This window comes from Cetorhinus maximus, chromosome 15, assembly GCF_964194155.1.
Source record: "Cetorhinus maximus chromosome 15, sCetMax3.hap1.1, whole genome shotgun sequence".
Lineage (NCBI taxonomy): Eukaryota > Metazoa > Chordata > Chondrichthyes > Lamniformes > Cetorhinidae > Cetorhinus > Cetorhinus maximus.
The window spans coordinates 4,154,180-4,170,181 of NC_135893.1; the positions used below are offsets into that span (position 1 = coordinate 4,154,180).

Below are 16,002 nucleotides of genomic sequence, written 5' to 3' on the forward strand. Positions count from 1 at the left end.
TATTTTGGCATTTGAGCTCTCAAACTGTATTTTATGTAACATCCCACAAATTAATAAAAACAGCTTACAAAGGCACAGAACCAACTGACACTAATCTAAGCCTATAGAAAAACTAGCAGTGATCATTAGGTAACCTAACAAGAGTATCAACTTTAGCCAGAGAAATCTAATATGGAATAAAGAGTTGTTTAATTTCCACGAGCTGCAGATGCATGCGGGCTTAAACCAGCAGTTCCATTGTGGGGCATGTAGCCTAAAGCGGGACCTTTATTTTGTAAGCAAGGGTTTGGTTCAGTTAAAAACAATGAAGCAGTGTACTTGTGCTGTCGTGTTTCCATTGATGCTTCTTTTCCATGTGTTCACACTAACTCGTTTAAAAAGTTAGCCCTGCACCATATAAAGCAATGGTTCTTTGAAATTTGTCATTTGAAACACCAGAGAAATCGAAAACAATGGACACCCACTGCTTACATTTTGTAATAGTACATATCAAATCCTAATTATGCAAGTATAATACGCTGCAGAATTACTCATCTTATACTAGATCAAAACCTGAATGGCTCAGTCTGTAAACCATCATTATTACAGAATACTGCAGAAGTGTACAACTTCACATGGTTAAACTGTCACCAGATCAATTTGACCAAGTTAATTTTAACAATACACAATATAACTTTAAACACAAAATAACATCTAACAGGTTATGGTTCATTACCTCTAGTAAGGATCCTGGGCAAGTTGAAAAGAAATGCACCAAACCATAAACAGCCATAATGCCAGGGAGATAAATCTTCTCAGCTAGTAAATCCAAACATTGCTTTCAATGTATTTTTCACACAGCAAGGAAGTAATCTACACAGGATAGGGTCTAAGTAGCAGAGAGAGGAATTTCAGCCCCCGTCTGCCATGTCAGGGAACTGCACAATACATTTCTCAAAGTGACAGTTCAGTTTGAGTTCAGAGGGAAATAACAGAAGGTAATCTGTTCAATAAGGCCAAGCAGAAGGTGCACTACTGATCCAATTACTTAATCGTCAGTTCATGGACGATGCATGAAGGGCCATTCTGGTCTCAGCCTCCAAATGCAGTCAGATAAAGCTCAAATAGAGAGGTGAAGAGGTAGACAACGCTCCACATGTTGTAGTAATGCACAGACTTTCTCATTGTCAAACCCCAGAGACTTGGAAATATAGCAGACTGCCTCCCCCTGCTGTGCAGGGCATTCAGGACAAACCTAACAAATGTAAATCAAGCACATCAAGTCGGAGAGACAAGCACAGAGTACCATACAGGAGCCTAATCTGGACTATTTCATGTATCAAACCAAGACTCAAAAAAAATTAAGGGACAGTGAAAAAACCTGCACCAATTCATTTTAACATTTCAAAAGAGCTCAGCTTAACAGGGCAGTTTTAATTCAAGTCAAGAAGCTCAGAAACCACAAGATCAGCTTGGATGAAGAAGAAAGCCTTTCGGTCCATATGAGCTCTGCCTCCCTGAATCGCTATCCTCCCCCAGCAGCCTTAACCGCCAGCTAAACGTGCAGGCAGGACATTGGTCTAACATATCCTCTGAAGGATGGCATTTCTGATAGTTCAGCATTCAGCCTAAATTAGGAGTTCAAAAGCTGGTCTACAGCTCAAACCCAGAGCTTTCTGACCCTGGGCTGTGAGCTGAATCAAGTGAGCCAAGCTGACTTTGATCACTCTTAACCTAGAAGCATAATTTCATTTACTTTTACTTACAACGTCCCAGACACCGCCATCACCATCCTTGGGTATGTCCTGTCCCACCAACAGTACAGCCGCACTAGAGGTGGCGACACAGTGGTATTCGGTCAGGAGGGAGTTACCCTGGGAGTGTGCAACATCGATTCTGGGCCCTATGCAGTCTCGTGCATCAGGTCAAACATGGTCAAGGAAACCTCCTGCTGATTACCACCTATCATGCTATCCACCACCTCCCAACACCTTGCCTCCCAGCTGAGGAACCAGTACTCCTCCATGTTGAACACTGCTTGGAAGAAGCAGAGGGTGGCAAGGGCACAGAATGTACTCTGGGTGGGGGACTTCAATGTCCATCATCAAGAGTGGCTCGGTGGCACCACTACTGACTGAGCTGGCAGTGTCCTGAAAAACACAGCTACTAAACTACATCTGTGGCAAGTGGTGAGGGAACCAACAAGAGGGAAACACCTACTTGACCTCAGCCTCACCAACCTACCTGTCACAGATGCATCTGTCCATGGCAATATTGGATGGAATGATGACTACACAATCCTTGTGGCAACAAAGTCCTGTCTTCACATCAAGGACACCCTCCATCATGTTGTGTGGCACTACCACTGTGCTAAATAGGATAGATTTTGATCAGATCTTGCAACTCAAAACTGGGTAGCCATGAGGTGGTCTGGGCCATCAGCAGCAGCAACATTGTACTTGAACACAATCTGTAACCTCATGAACCGGCATATCCCCAACGACATATCAACCCTGGTTCAATGAAGTGTGCAGGAGGGCATGCCAGGAGCAGCACCAGGCATACCGAAAAATGAGGTGTCAACCTGGTGAAGCTACAACACAGGACTAGTTGCATGCCAAACAGTAGAAGCAGCATGCAATATACAGATACTAGAACCAATGGATCAGATCTAAGCTCTGCAGTCCTGCCACATTCAGTTGTGAATGGTGGTGGAATTAAACAACTCTGAAGGAGGAGGTTCCACAAATATCTCCATCCTCAATGATTTGGGACCCTAGCACATCAGTGCAAAAGACAGGGCTGAAGCATTTGCAACCATCTTCAGCCAGAAGTGCCAAGTGGATGATCTAACTCAGCCTCCTCTGGAGGTCCCCAGCATCACAGATGCCAGTCTTCAACCAATTGAATTCACCTCACGTGATATCAGGAAATGGATGAAGGCACTGGATACTGCAAAGGCATTCTGGCAATGCCACTCCAGAACTAGCCGCACCCCACTCAAGCTGTTCCTGCAGAGCTACAACACTGGCATCTACCCAGCAATGTGGAAACTTGCCCCGGTATGTCCTGTCCACAAAAAGCAGGACAAATCCAACCCAATTAGTTACTGCCCCCTCATGCTACTCTCGATCATCGGCAAAGTGATGAAAGAAGTCATCGACAGTTCTATGAAGTGGTACACACTCAGCAATAACCTGCTCACTGACGCTCAGCTTGGGTTCCACCAGAGCCATTCAGCTCCCGCCCTCATTATAGCCTTGGTCCTAACATGCACAGAAGAGTTGAACACAAGACGTTAGGTGAGAGTGGCTGCCCTTGACAACAAGGTAGCATTTGACTGAATATGGCATCAAGGAGCCCTAGCAAAACTGGAGTCAATAGGAATTGTCGATAGTGGGGAAAATTCTAGGGTCCATTATAAAAGGTTTAATAGTTGAGCACTTGGAAAACAGTGGCAGAATCGGACAGAGTCAGCATGGATTTACGAAAGGGAAATTATGCTTGTCAAATCTACTGGGATTTTTCGAGAATGTAACTAGTAGAGTTGATGAGGGGGAGCCAGTGGATGTGGCTTATTTGGACTTTCAGAATGCTTTCGACAAAGTCCTACATAAGAGATTAGCGTGTAAAATTAAAGCACATGGGATTGGGGGTAGTGTATTGAGATGGATAGAAAACTGGTTGGCAGGCAGGAAACAGATTAGGAATAAGACGGGTCTTTTTTCGAATGGCAGTAAGTGACTAGCGGGGTACCGCAGGGATCGGTGCTGGGACCCCAGCTATTCACAAAAAATATTAATGATTTAGATGAGGGAACTAAATACAATATCTCCAAATTTGCAGATGACACAAAGCTGGGTGGCAGGGTGAGCTGTGAGGAGGATGCAGAGATGCTTCAGTGTGATTTGGACAAGCTGAGTGAGTGGGAAAATGCATGCCAGGTGCAGTATATTGTGGATAAATGTGAGGTTATCCACTTTGGTAGCAAAGACAGGAAGGCAGATTATTATCTGAATGGCTATAAATTGAGAAAGGGGAACGTGCAGCGAGACCTGAGTGTCCTCATACACCAGTCACTGAAGGTAAGCATGCAGGTGCAGCAGGTGGTAAAGAAGGCAAATGGTATGTTGGCCTTCATAGCCAGAGGATTCGAGTACAGGAGCAGTGATGTCTTGCTGCAATTATACAGGGCCTTGGTGAGACCGCACCTGGAATATTGTGTGCAGTTTTGGTCTTCTTATCTGCTATAGAGCGAGTGCAGCGAAGGTTTATCAGACTGATTCCTGGGATGGCAGGACTGACATATGAGGGGAGACTGAGTCAGTTAGGATTATATTTGCTGGAGTTCAGAAGAATAAGGGGGGATCTCATAGAAACCTATAAAATTCTAACAGGACTAGACAGGGTAGATGCAGGAAGGATGTTCCTGATGGTGGGGGAGTCCAGAACCAGGGGTCACAGTCTGAGGATACGGGGTAGACCATTTAGGACTGAGATGAGGAGAAATTTCTTCACCCAGAGAGTGGTGAGCCTGTGGAATTCGCTACCACAGAAAGTAGATGAGGCCAAAACACAATGTTTTCTAGAAGGAGTTAGATATAGCTCTTGGGGCAAAAGGGATCAAAGGATATGGGGAGAAAGCGGGAGCAGGCTACTGAGTTGGATGATCAGCCATGATCATAATGAATGGCGGAGCAGGCTCAAAGGGCCGAATGGCCTACTCCTGCTCTTATTTCCTATGTTTCTGTGAATCAGAGGGAAAATTCTCCACTGGCTGGAGTCATACCAAGCACAAAGGAAGATGGCTGCGGTTGTTGGAGGTCAATCATCTTAATCCCAGGACATTGCTGCAGGAGTTCCTCAGGGTAGTGTCCTATGCCCAACCATCTTCAGCTGCTTCATCAACGACCTATCCTCCATCATAAGATCAGCAGTGAGGATGTTCGCTGATGATTGCACAATGTTCAGCATCATTCATGACTCCTCACATACCGAAGCAGTCCATGTCCAAATGCAGCAGAGCCTGGGCAATATCCAGGCTTGGGCTAACAAGTGGCAAATAACATTCACGCCACACATGTGCCAGGCAATGACCATCTCCAACAAGAGAGAATCTAACCATCGTCCCTGGACATTCAATGGCATTACCATCAATGATTCCCTCACTATCAACATCCTGGGGGATTACCATTGACCAGAAATTGAACTGGACCAGCCATATAAATACTGTGACTACAAGAGCAGGTCAGAGGCTAGGAATTCTGCAGTAACTTACCTCCTGACTCCTCAAAGCCTGTCCACCCATCTACAAGGCACAAGTCAGCAATGTGATTGAATACACTCCAATTGCCTGGATGAGCGCTGATCCAACAACACACTGAAGAAGCTTGACACCATCCAAGACAAAGCAGCCTTCTTGATTGGCACCCCATCCACCACCTTGGCCATTCACTCCCTCCAACATAGATGCACAGTGGCAGCAGTGTGTGCCATCTACCAGGTGCACTGCAGCAACTTACCAAGGTTCCTTCGATAGCACCTTCCAAACCCACAACCTCTGCCACCTAGGGAACAATGGCAGCAGATGCATGGGAACACTACCACCTGGAAGTTCCTCTGCAAGCTACACACCATCCTGACTTGGAAATATTTCGCGATTCCTTCACTGTCGCTGGGTCAAAATCCTGGGATTCCTTCCCTAACAGCACTGTGGGTGTCCTTACACCACATGGGCTGCAGCAGTTCAAGACGGCGGCTCACCATCTTCTAAGGGCAATTAGGGATGGGCAATAAATGCTGGCCAAGTCCTGTGAAAGAATTTTAAAAAGTACTTCATACCAACACCCAAAAATAGAACTTCATTTTAACAGAGAATACATTTTTTTCCCCCAAAAGTGAGTACAGTTTGCAATAAAAAAAAGTTAAGTCAAGATCTATTGATTTATTTCAGAGAGGTAAAGGAGATGGTAAATAAGCAAAAAAGCAAAATGTCTGGAGCCCAAAGATTCTAATTTAGAAATAAAACCTCTGTGCAGTAACGGTTGTGGAGTAAAAGAAAATCCCATTATATTATTATTCAAAAAGAGTTAGAAACTATATTGTTATATACATGAATACATACACAATCAGAATGCCACATCACTCACTACTGCACTACAGTCCGTGTACCATAGCAAAAAGGTACCATCCCAGGGCACATGGCGAGATGCGACAAATACATCTCATGGCAGCTCCAGCATTTGTCTAAAAATGTGATCATTTCTAATTGCTGGGAGCCAAAAGACATATTACCACAATAAAGCAAAGGCTACACAAGTGAGCACTCTGAGCTTCTGACAGAATAGGAGTTTCCAGGCAATATCAATGACTGCTGTACATTTGTGTAAATTCAAAATTTAGGGTGGAAATTTACAGGTAAAACAGTTGAAACATCTAATCTTTAATTTCCAACAGATAAAAGTTGCTGCAGTTTGAATTTGGATTTCAAAAAGTATTTCAAATCACAGCAGGAAATTGGATTTCAGGCATTACTTGAACTTCTGGCATTCCATATTTACGGTTACAATGATTTGCCAAGACTGGAAAAGTTTAGCCCTGAGGAAAGATGGGACAGTCTGGGGCTGTTTTTCTTGGAATAGAGGAGACTGAGGGGTGGCTTGAGGTGTATAAAATTACTATGGGCCTAGATAAAGTAATTGGGATGACCTATTTACCTTAGCAGTGGTGAGAAAAAACAGGGTACATCGATTGAAACTAAGTGGTAGAAGGTTTGGGGGGGGAGATGAGGAAATATTTTTTCACCTAGAGGATAGTAGGGACCTGGAACTCACTGCCTGAAAGGGTGGTAGAGGCAGAAATTCTCACCACATTCAAAAAATACCTGGATTCTATTTGAAAAGCCATGACCCGCAGGGCTTCAGACCTAGTGTAGGAAACTGGGATGAGGCCAGATAGCGCTTCATCGACTGGCAGAGACATGATGGGCCAAATGGCCTCCTGCTATGTCATAAACTATGATTTCTATGACTTTATCTCTTAAATGAAGGTGGCACAGATCAGATGATAAAGTATATGCACATTCTATTGTCAAATAGGCGCCAAGAGAAAGACAAAAGGTAGGTCATTACTCAGGGCAAAAAGCTCTAAACTTTGGTCTGCAGTAAACTCTGACAGCCTAGGGGAAATCTTCACAGCTAGTGCCAAACAGAATAAGCAGATGGCACTTCTCCCAAATGTAGATAAGCTAGCCCCAAAAGCCATACTCTTAGCAAACACTGAACCCTCTATCGTTTATCACAGCATGCTGCATGGAACTGATTTTAATTTCCAGCCTTCCATTCATCAATGCTATAGAATTTGTCATCCCTGGCCAGCTTCAGGAAAAATGCAAGAAAGCAGAACATCCTTTTGTACATGGCTTTCTTCGATCTCACAAAAGCTTTCAACTCGGTAAATCAAACTGCCCTTTGGAAGATGCTCCAGTAATATCGATGCCCTGCTAAGTTCACAAACATCATCCATCTCATACATGACAATATGCAAATAACAGCACTTTGCACAGACATCTTTCTTGTCAAAACAGATGCCAAATCAGGTGTGTTGCTGCACCATAGCTATACCCAATCTGTCTTGCAACAACACTGCAAACTACTGACAGGTTCCTCCAGGTAACAACACACTGATGGTAAGTTCTTCCACCTCAACCAAGACAACAACCATTTCAGTAACAGGACTACAATATGCTGATGACACCCAAGTTAGCGCTCACTCTGAAGAATAACATATTCATTGAAGCCTAAGGAAACATCGGATTTGCCTTGAATGCCTGGAAGAACAAAATTCTCTACCAACACACACCAAATGTATTAATGTTGGAAACCATCCCTCAATTCCCAACTTCTGGAGGTGATCGATCCCAAAAAGCTACCATTGATGAAGAAGTACACTGAGTCCAATGTGTTAGCTCAGCCTATGGCAAATTATATACTCTCGTTTGAGAATCATGATATCAGACCTGACACTAAATATGAAGTCTACCGGCAGTGGTTCTGCCTATGCTTTCATATGGTGCTGAAGCTTAGACAACTTAGACGTCATATCAAGGCCTTAGTACATCATCAATGTTGTCTTAGAAGTATTTTTGTCAGTCAAGGAGGAGGACAAAAGAACAAACATGAGGGTCCTCCACAACACAGACATGCCGAGTATAAAGACTATGATAATTGCACATCAGCTGAGATGGACAAGATATGTTGTTAAGAGTGCTCGCCTCAAGACTGCCCAAACAGGTGCTCTACTCAAGTGCCACACCAGTGAGCCCATTCACATGGTGGCCAAAGGAAACGTTTCAAAGACAATCTCAAGGCCTGCATGAAGGTCTGCTCTAATAATATCAACATATGAGAAGCAGAGGCCAAATCACAACCAAAATGGTGATTCATCATCAAGATTGGTATCAAGACTTTCCAATCAATAAAAGCAGCCATTGGGACAGAATAATGAGAGATGGAAAAAGGGGCAGCTGCCCAAGCCAACAATCTGTCACTGCCTCTACCAACCAACAACTGATGTCCTCACTGTGGGAGAGCCTGCAGTGCTAAGATGGGGCTCATAGGCCACCTGCAAACCACTTCCATCCAGCCATCCGCAAGAGTCATCCTCGACACGAGAGAGAGCAAGCAAAGGAGAGTGCGACAGAGAGTGCACACGATGGAGCTAGAGGCAGAGCACGTGATAGAGTTAGAGAGGGAGAGAGAGAGAGACACAGACACATACAGAGAGAGAGAGAGAGACAGACAGACAGAGAGAGAGGGAGAGACATAGAGAGTCATCCCTGGTCAATAAGTGCCCAAACAACTATCTTAGTTGCTCCAAAACAACTCTTCCAGTGCAATAGCTGCATAATCATTGGCAGGAGCACATAGTTCAAACAGAAATTCATTACAGGGCTTGCCATCTGGCAAATTTCAGATCTGGAACAGGGCATTGCCTGGTACTCATTACTAATTTGTCACGCAAGGAAAATTTTAATAATTCTCAAGAGTAAATTAAAATAAATAATGGAGAAAAAGACCAAAGAGAGGCATTTACAGATATTAAAGCAATATGTTGGCAATGTACGTTAACAATATTTAGTGGCACAAAATAGATATTCCATCCAAAATACAAACAGATAACGAAAATCAGCACACAAAATAATGGGGGTTAAAGTTTCTTTGTACAGACTTGTTACCTTGAAGTGCCACAGCTCTCAGCTGTCCTCTTTGCCTCATCCCAATCAGGTATGGATCATGATAAAGAAAGGTTGATCTGTGACCCACACTCACAGCAGGGGCTCTGCATGGGACTACAAACCTATAGCCCAGATTCTCTAAATCACTGCTGTCATTAAGTACTGCATACCATTGGGAGGGATGTAGATAAGCTATCAAACCATGGGGGGCAGCACCAGCATGCCTAATCTTGTCTTCACCCGCCGTAATGCACACGTTCGCAATTAGGAGCAGTAACACTATCCAATTTGTTGCTTTCTTATCCAAGGGGAACAAAGGCTTTCTGTAGCAACCCCTATCAGTCAACGCAGCACAGAGGGAAGGTTGGGCACAACATTGTTGATCAAATTCAATGTGACTGTACTTAAAAAGAATTAGGTGAGTTAGTAATCAACCCCTTGTCCAATGTTGCTTTATAAAAACAAATATTTGCGAGTAGAGCCTTTATCAGAAAACTGAACTCTGGGCCCTCCTCATGTTAAATGTTTGGTTTTATTTATAGTTAATCAATCGTTCTCCTAATCTGTAGCGCTACAGTAGCTCTTTCACCAACACATTTATATTTTGTTTGAGACGAAGTGTTTCGTTTCCCTTGCTATCTCATGTTTACAGTGTATTAAAATGGAAACCAATTATACCTAGAAGGCTGACAACAACTAAGTGTGAAATCTTCTAAGTTTACATAGAAATGCAATAAAATGGTTTCTGTAGTGAATTTTCAAACATTTTCCAGAGTTAAGTGCATTAAATAGCTGTGAATAGTAAAAGCAATGCTTTTGCACACTGAAATTGAAGATCTCAGATACAAATAAAGCAAGAGGGTGTTTGCATACTTAGAAGAAAGTAATGATACAGAGTAATAACTAAACATATCTTCACTGCATTCAGAAATAATCAGAATGTGTACAACATTCTTTACCAAAAGGAAATAAGTCAAATATTCTCTTCGTTCACCAACTTAAAGTCAGTAAAACCATTCTCCAAAACAATGGATTAATTGGTTAAGGGAATGAGCAGAGGAGCCATTTAGCACTGAAAGTCTCAGGCTCAATATCCAGTCAAACTGGGGTGATGGCAAAGCTATAATAATCAGCTTACCAGAAGAGCAGGTAAAATAAAATTGGATTCTGACCCCTGATCATGTACAGTGACCCTCAATGTTAGTGGATATCGAGTGAGTATGAGACTGGACTAGGTGTGATGTTCCACATGGTCACAAAGGCCTGCCAAACTCACTGTCTATGATTACACACAAAGAATTGGTGCTTGCACAAGGTGATGATAACAACTGGTGAATTATATTATGCTCATTGAAATATATTCCAGCACGGAGTCAATGTTTGCAGATAAAAAACTTATCAGGAGCAAAAAGAGAAAAAAAAGTTAATTTCACTTTACATTTATGAGAGACTCAAACTAACATCCATAAATTAATTTCAAATACCAGATCTAAAATAAACCTCAGTAACAAGTCTTGAAAATAATGTACATTTTTAGATTACTGATATCCTGTCAGCCTCATCGTTTGATGCAATATAATACATCATGCAAGTGTAAGATACAGGTTAATACTGCAATTCCCCACACAACCATTTTCCAATCTGGATCGATTGTGGCAAGGGTGGTGAGCCAAACAAAAAAACTGAACAGTTCTTCACAATGATGAAAAGCTGGGCAGCAAGTGGTCGTTGGCTGCTTTCATGATCTCATTGTGACTGATTATAAAGTGCCTACCTACTTGAAGTGGCACTTAACAAATGGCTGAAGAGGACGATGAATCTAAATAGGGAAAGGAGCAATGTGGTGAAAGAACACATATAGGGGAGATCAGCTAAAATGGTATCTTTATAAAAAGCAAATCTCTACACTCCTGACCTTTTCTTACAACCTTTTAGTTCAGGACTAAGTGGGGAGTTAATGGCAATTAATTTATCTCAACCAGCAGTTAATTAGGTGTGGTAACCCTCAGTAAAATATTCTTGAAAATTAATCCATTACTTAATCCAGAGATGGTGAAGTAACTCCTTTGAGATGGAATGTAGAGATGGGCTTCAGTTCAACAAATGGGAATGATCACCTTGAACAACAGCAAAGAAAAAGCTATCCTCTGTGCAGACACAAAACGTAGCCTGGTGACATACCAAACAAGGCAATGATACTATGACTTTCACTTCTACTTGACTGATGCGGTACCAAATGTAACTAAAAAAGGCTGGAAAAGTGAACAGCAGATCTATTATACCCCTGATTCTATATCTGAATATTCAGAATGCAAAACATCCTGGCAATTCTAATCCTTTGAGTATTTGCTTGCCTTTGGAAACTGAATACATTTTCTTGTGTACAGTGGGTAGGTTTTTTTTTTATTTGAATGTTGGCACCCATATTAATGTATTACACCTTGATAAACTGTTATCTCAGATTTATTCAGCCATGAAATCCAACTTTGCAATGCCAAACAAGCATTAATAGGGCCTTTTACATCAAGTTCTAGAGCACTTATGCACCAGATGTTAAGGAAAAAACAACGACCAGCAAAAGACAAATACAAAGATCACTTCCTCTCCAAGGTGGAACTTGTTTGGGAGGTGGGGGGAGAGACGAACATTATCTGTGCATAGGCCAGGTTTAAAATTACATTAAAAGGTTCACAAGGATGTGATCAATCCTGCCCTCCTCGGTGGAAAACTGTGCAGAATGCACCCTCCTAAAGGGAAATAAACATCCTTGTTCCCAACTCATCACAAAATAATAAGCAGCAAATGGCAGAAGCAGAATTCAGTTCGAGACCGACCCTATGACAAAACGTATTGGTTTGTCAATTGTAATGCAAATATGGTTTTATGATGATCTCATCTGATAAACACAGTTCAACAAATAGTCGTTTGGTAGTACAGAACTTGAGCACTGCTGAAAAGAGAAACACGTAGAAGCTGTTTTACACTGCCGCTGTGCAATAGCAACACGAGTGCTATTTGCCACTAACAGAAAGCTGCCATCAAGCCAGAAAGACTTTCTGCCCATCACACAAATGATATGGATTTCAGTGACAATGTGATGCTAGGTATGTAGGCTGTACATCCCAAAGGCTGGCGGATTGCATCAAACAGCATGTCCCAACTGCTATTTGCAATAGACAAAGTACAAACTTAACCCAACCAGCCCGTGCTTGCAAAACTTAAAACAGTGTCCAACATTAGATGTGATTCCGCAATTGGACAACATTTGCTAAATAACCCTCAATGTGCTAAGAATTACACCGACAACCAATTTAAGATTAAGATTGTCAGTCAGACTTGCAGTGTGGCGCATTTGCGTGTACTGGAAGCTACGTTTATTAATACACAGGGCCCTGTTCTTCGCAGACAGAAAGAACATGTACATACGTTGCGCCTGTTTCAGCTAAACAAAATAAATGACAGCCATTCGCTGACTTATTCCTCAGGACAATGCCTTGACCAATCAGGGTCAAGCTGCCTGGTTTAAATTTCATACAATATTTGGCAGTTAACTGCCAGTCACCATCACTGGAGCATTCTCCATGGCAACGCCTCTGTCAAACTTGCCAACCAATCAGCAGTCTCTTCACATACAGCATAAATTATTTTCCCCTTACATTGGTATTCTCAGTGTCCTGATGAGTGCAAGACGAAAAGCTTCGACACGTCTCTTTTCTCAACAACATAGAGTTCAACAAATATAAAAATGATCATTTCTGCACATTTAAGAAAGGTGAATACTTTTCATGGCAACATCTTAATAACAAAATGTCTTTTAAAAAATTACTTTGCCTGAGAAATGTTGTAAGACATCTCCATAGCATATCTGCCAGCACAATTCAATTGCTGCTAATTAACACAAATAACAACAGTGTAATGTGTTCCAAAATGAGCTCCCTTTTCCAATTTTCCCCACAAGGTTTCATCCTGAATTTCTTTTGCAAAGCCAACAACTCGCACTATGTTGTAAATGGTCTTTCCCAATACTTTGTTCAACTCCTTACTCTGTGCATGAACCTGTGAAATTAGTTATGGTGGGCATGGAGACAACCTTCATACATGCATATTTAAGGAGTCACTGGCAACTAATCAGGAGCAAGTGAGCTGACTTATCTGTTCCTTAACCCTACAAGATCAACTAACTCAGTACAGAGCGATGATCAACCCTAGACATTTCCTGCTCTTTGTAATACAGTCCAAGTCCTTTAGAGGATAAGCCTCTTTGTATTAAGCTCCCCTTGCTACCTTAGTAGTAATAAGGGAGCCATCAATTCAGCTTTGTTTTTAAAAAATGGTCCAAGCAACTCAAGAATGTCTTGAATGCCTTTGCATTCAAATATAAAAGATCCTGGGAAGATTTTCTCTAGAGATCAGTTCTGGTCAGATAAAAATTAACATGACATTTGAAAAATCAATGATTTTACTTGAACTTGTAGTCCCAAACATACAATAGAATGCAAGGCTGACATTTCACTTCTGACATGCATTTATATTTCAAATAAAAATACTGCAAATGCTGGAAAAATGAAATAAAAACATATAACACTGGAAACATTCAGCAGGTCTGCTAGCCACGGTGAGAGAGAAACGGAGTTAACATTTCAGGTCAGCTACCCTTCATCAGAACTGGAAGTCAGAGGTGCAATAAGTTTTAAGTTGGGGCCACTCCGCTGAAGACCTCGTTAGAGCCTTGGTCCAAACTTTATCAAACTAATCCTCCAAAATCAACTTCCAGGGTGTCACCATTGACCAGAAACTGAACTGCATCATCCATATAAAAACCGTGGCTACAAGAGCAGGTCAGAGGCTGGTAATTCAGCAGCGTGTAATTCACCTCCTGAATCCTCAAAGCCTGTCCACCATCTACAAGGCACAAGTCAGGAGTATGATGAAATACTCGCCATTTGCTTGGAAGAGTGTAGCTTCAGCAACTCTCAAGAAGCTCAACCCCATCCTGTTTGATTGGCACCCCATCCACCAGTTTCAAAATTCATTCCCTTCACCACCGATGCACGGTGGCAGCAATGTGTACCATCTACAACATACACTGCAGCAACTCACCAAGGCTCCTTCAACAGCACCTTCCAAACCCACGACCTCTATCACCTAGAAGGACAAGGGCAGCAGATGCATGGGAACATCACCACCTGCAAGTACCCCTCCAAGCCACACACCATCCTGACTTGGAAATATATCACCATTCCTTCACTGTTGCTGGCTCAAAAATTCAGAACTCCCTTCCTAACAGCATAGAAAATGTGCCTATACCAGATGGACTGCAGCAGTTCAAGTAGGTGGCTCACTGTGACCTTCTCAAAGGCAATTAGCGATCGGCAACAAATGCTGCTCTTCCCAGCAATGCACACATCCCAAGAATGAAAAAAAAGTGCATAGACAGATAGATATAATTAAGTAATATTTTGTTAATAAGTTTACGGCAGCTAGAGTCTTCATAACCACAGTTCAGAAGAGAACTTCACACTCATTACAGTGTCTCATTAAAATCTGTACAATTAAACTTTTAAATTAAGAGGCCTTAGTCAGAAACTGAGCTTCAGGTAAATTTGCTGGTTCTGCTATTTAGTTTAACTGATGGCTGGTCCTTTGTCAGGAAATAACAATAAACCAGTTTTATCTGGATTTTCCAGAAACAGGGATTTTTCCTTCTTGAAGATAGTTTTCCACCATGAACAGCGATATCATAGTATTAAGATTGTATTTACCTTGATATACGCTAACATCTGTGCATAAAATATCACTGAATAAAAACTATACTGATGCACAAATGGCAAGCGAAGCTTAGAGAAGGTATTGAGGGCTTGCTAAATTTTCCATTCCCCTTCATACCTTTTGAAAATCAAGAGCATATTATATTAAATGGAAACAAATCAGCAGAGGACATTGGCATTGAGAACTGGGACACAAAACTTACCCAAGAACTCTTGAATAATGAAAACAAATCTAGTTCAATTATTATGCAAAATGGAATAACATTCCAGATTTTATCTAAACAATCTAGATATTATCATTCCTACTTTTTAAAAAAGTCATTCTGCCATCAGTAGCAAAAACGAGGCTGTCTATACTGATAAACTCTCCATATGCCACGATACAAGTTAAGGGGTGCAACTTAAGCTCAACAATGTTTTGTTTCACAAAAATGAAACCTCGTTATTGCGTCGGGATTCATCCAGGTGAAGATGGACAAAACATGATCATCAGTTCCAAAGAAGAGTCATAATTGAACGTGAAACGTTACCTGTTTCTCTCTCCGCAGATGCTGCCAGAACTGTTGAGCTTTTCCAGCACTTCTGTTTTTATTTCAGATCAGTATTTTGTTTTTAGTTAAAACATGATCATTGTCAGAGAGATGAATATGTGCAATCTACAAGTGAAGTATTGCTTGAGCTGCCTGAGCCCAAGAAATATACCAGTCTCAATGCTGCCGCAAAGATTAACTATTCATGGCAATAGTGATATCAACTGATCATCAAGTCAAAATACTGTTTTACTTAGTCAAATAGGCCAGAAATAGGATGTCAGTTATATGAGCAAAAGGCTTTCCCAATGTCTCAGCAGGTTTAGCCAACAAGTATCAGGACCATATAGATCCCAGATTTTATTCCTGGCCTGTGTTGAGCTTTGTGACCTTGACCAGGATAGCAGTCAGTTTATTCTGTGTCCCTCAATCAGGGAGGCACAAATCTCTCTTCATCACTGTCTAGCAATCTCTGTTGGAAATGGGCATA

General features: G+C 41.8%; 1 protein-coding gene across 2 annotated transcripts in view; it reads right to left on the bottom strand.

Moving 5' to 3' along the window:
• The window catches only part of mib2 (MIB E3 ubiquitin protein ligase 2), a 254,519-nt gene that overhangs the window by 194,375 nt on the left and 44,142 nt on the right, over positions 1–16,002 (bottom strand). The window contains exon 1 of one of the 2 annotated variants that reach the window (XM_078557746.1): positions 716–1,126. The exons of the other annotated variant lie outside the window; for it this stretch is intronic. The gene's annotated coding sequence lies outside the window, so the exon portion shown is untranslated. Of the gene's footprint in view, positions 1–715; positions 1,127–16,002 lie in introns of those variants that run through there. 2 annotated transcript variants of the gene reach the window in all.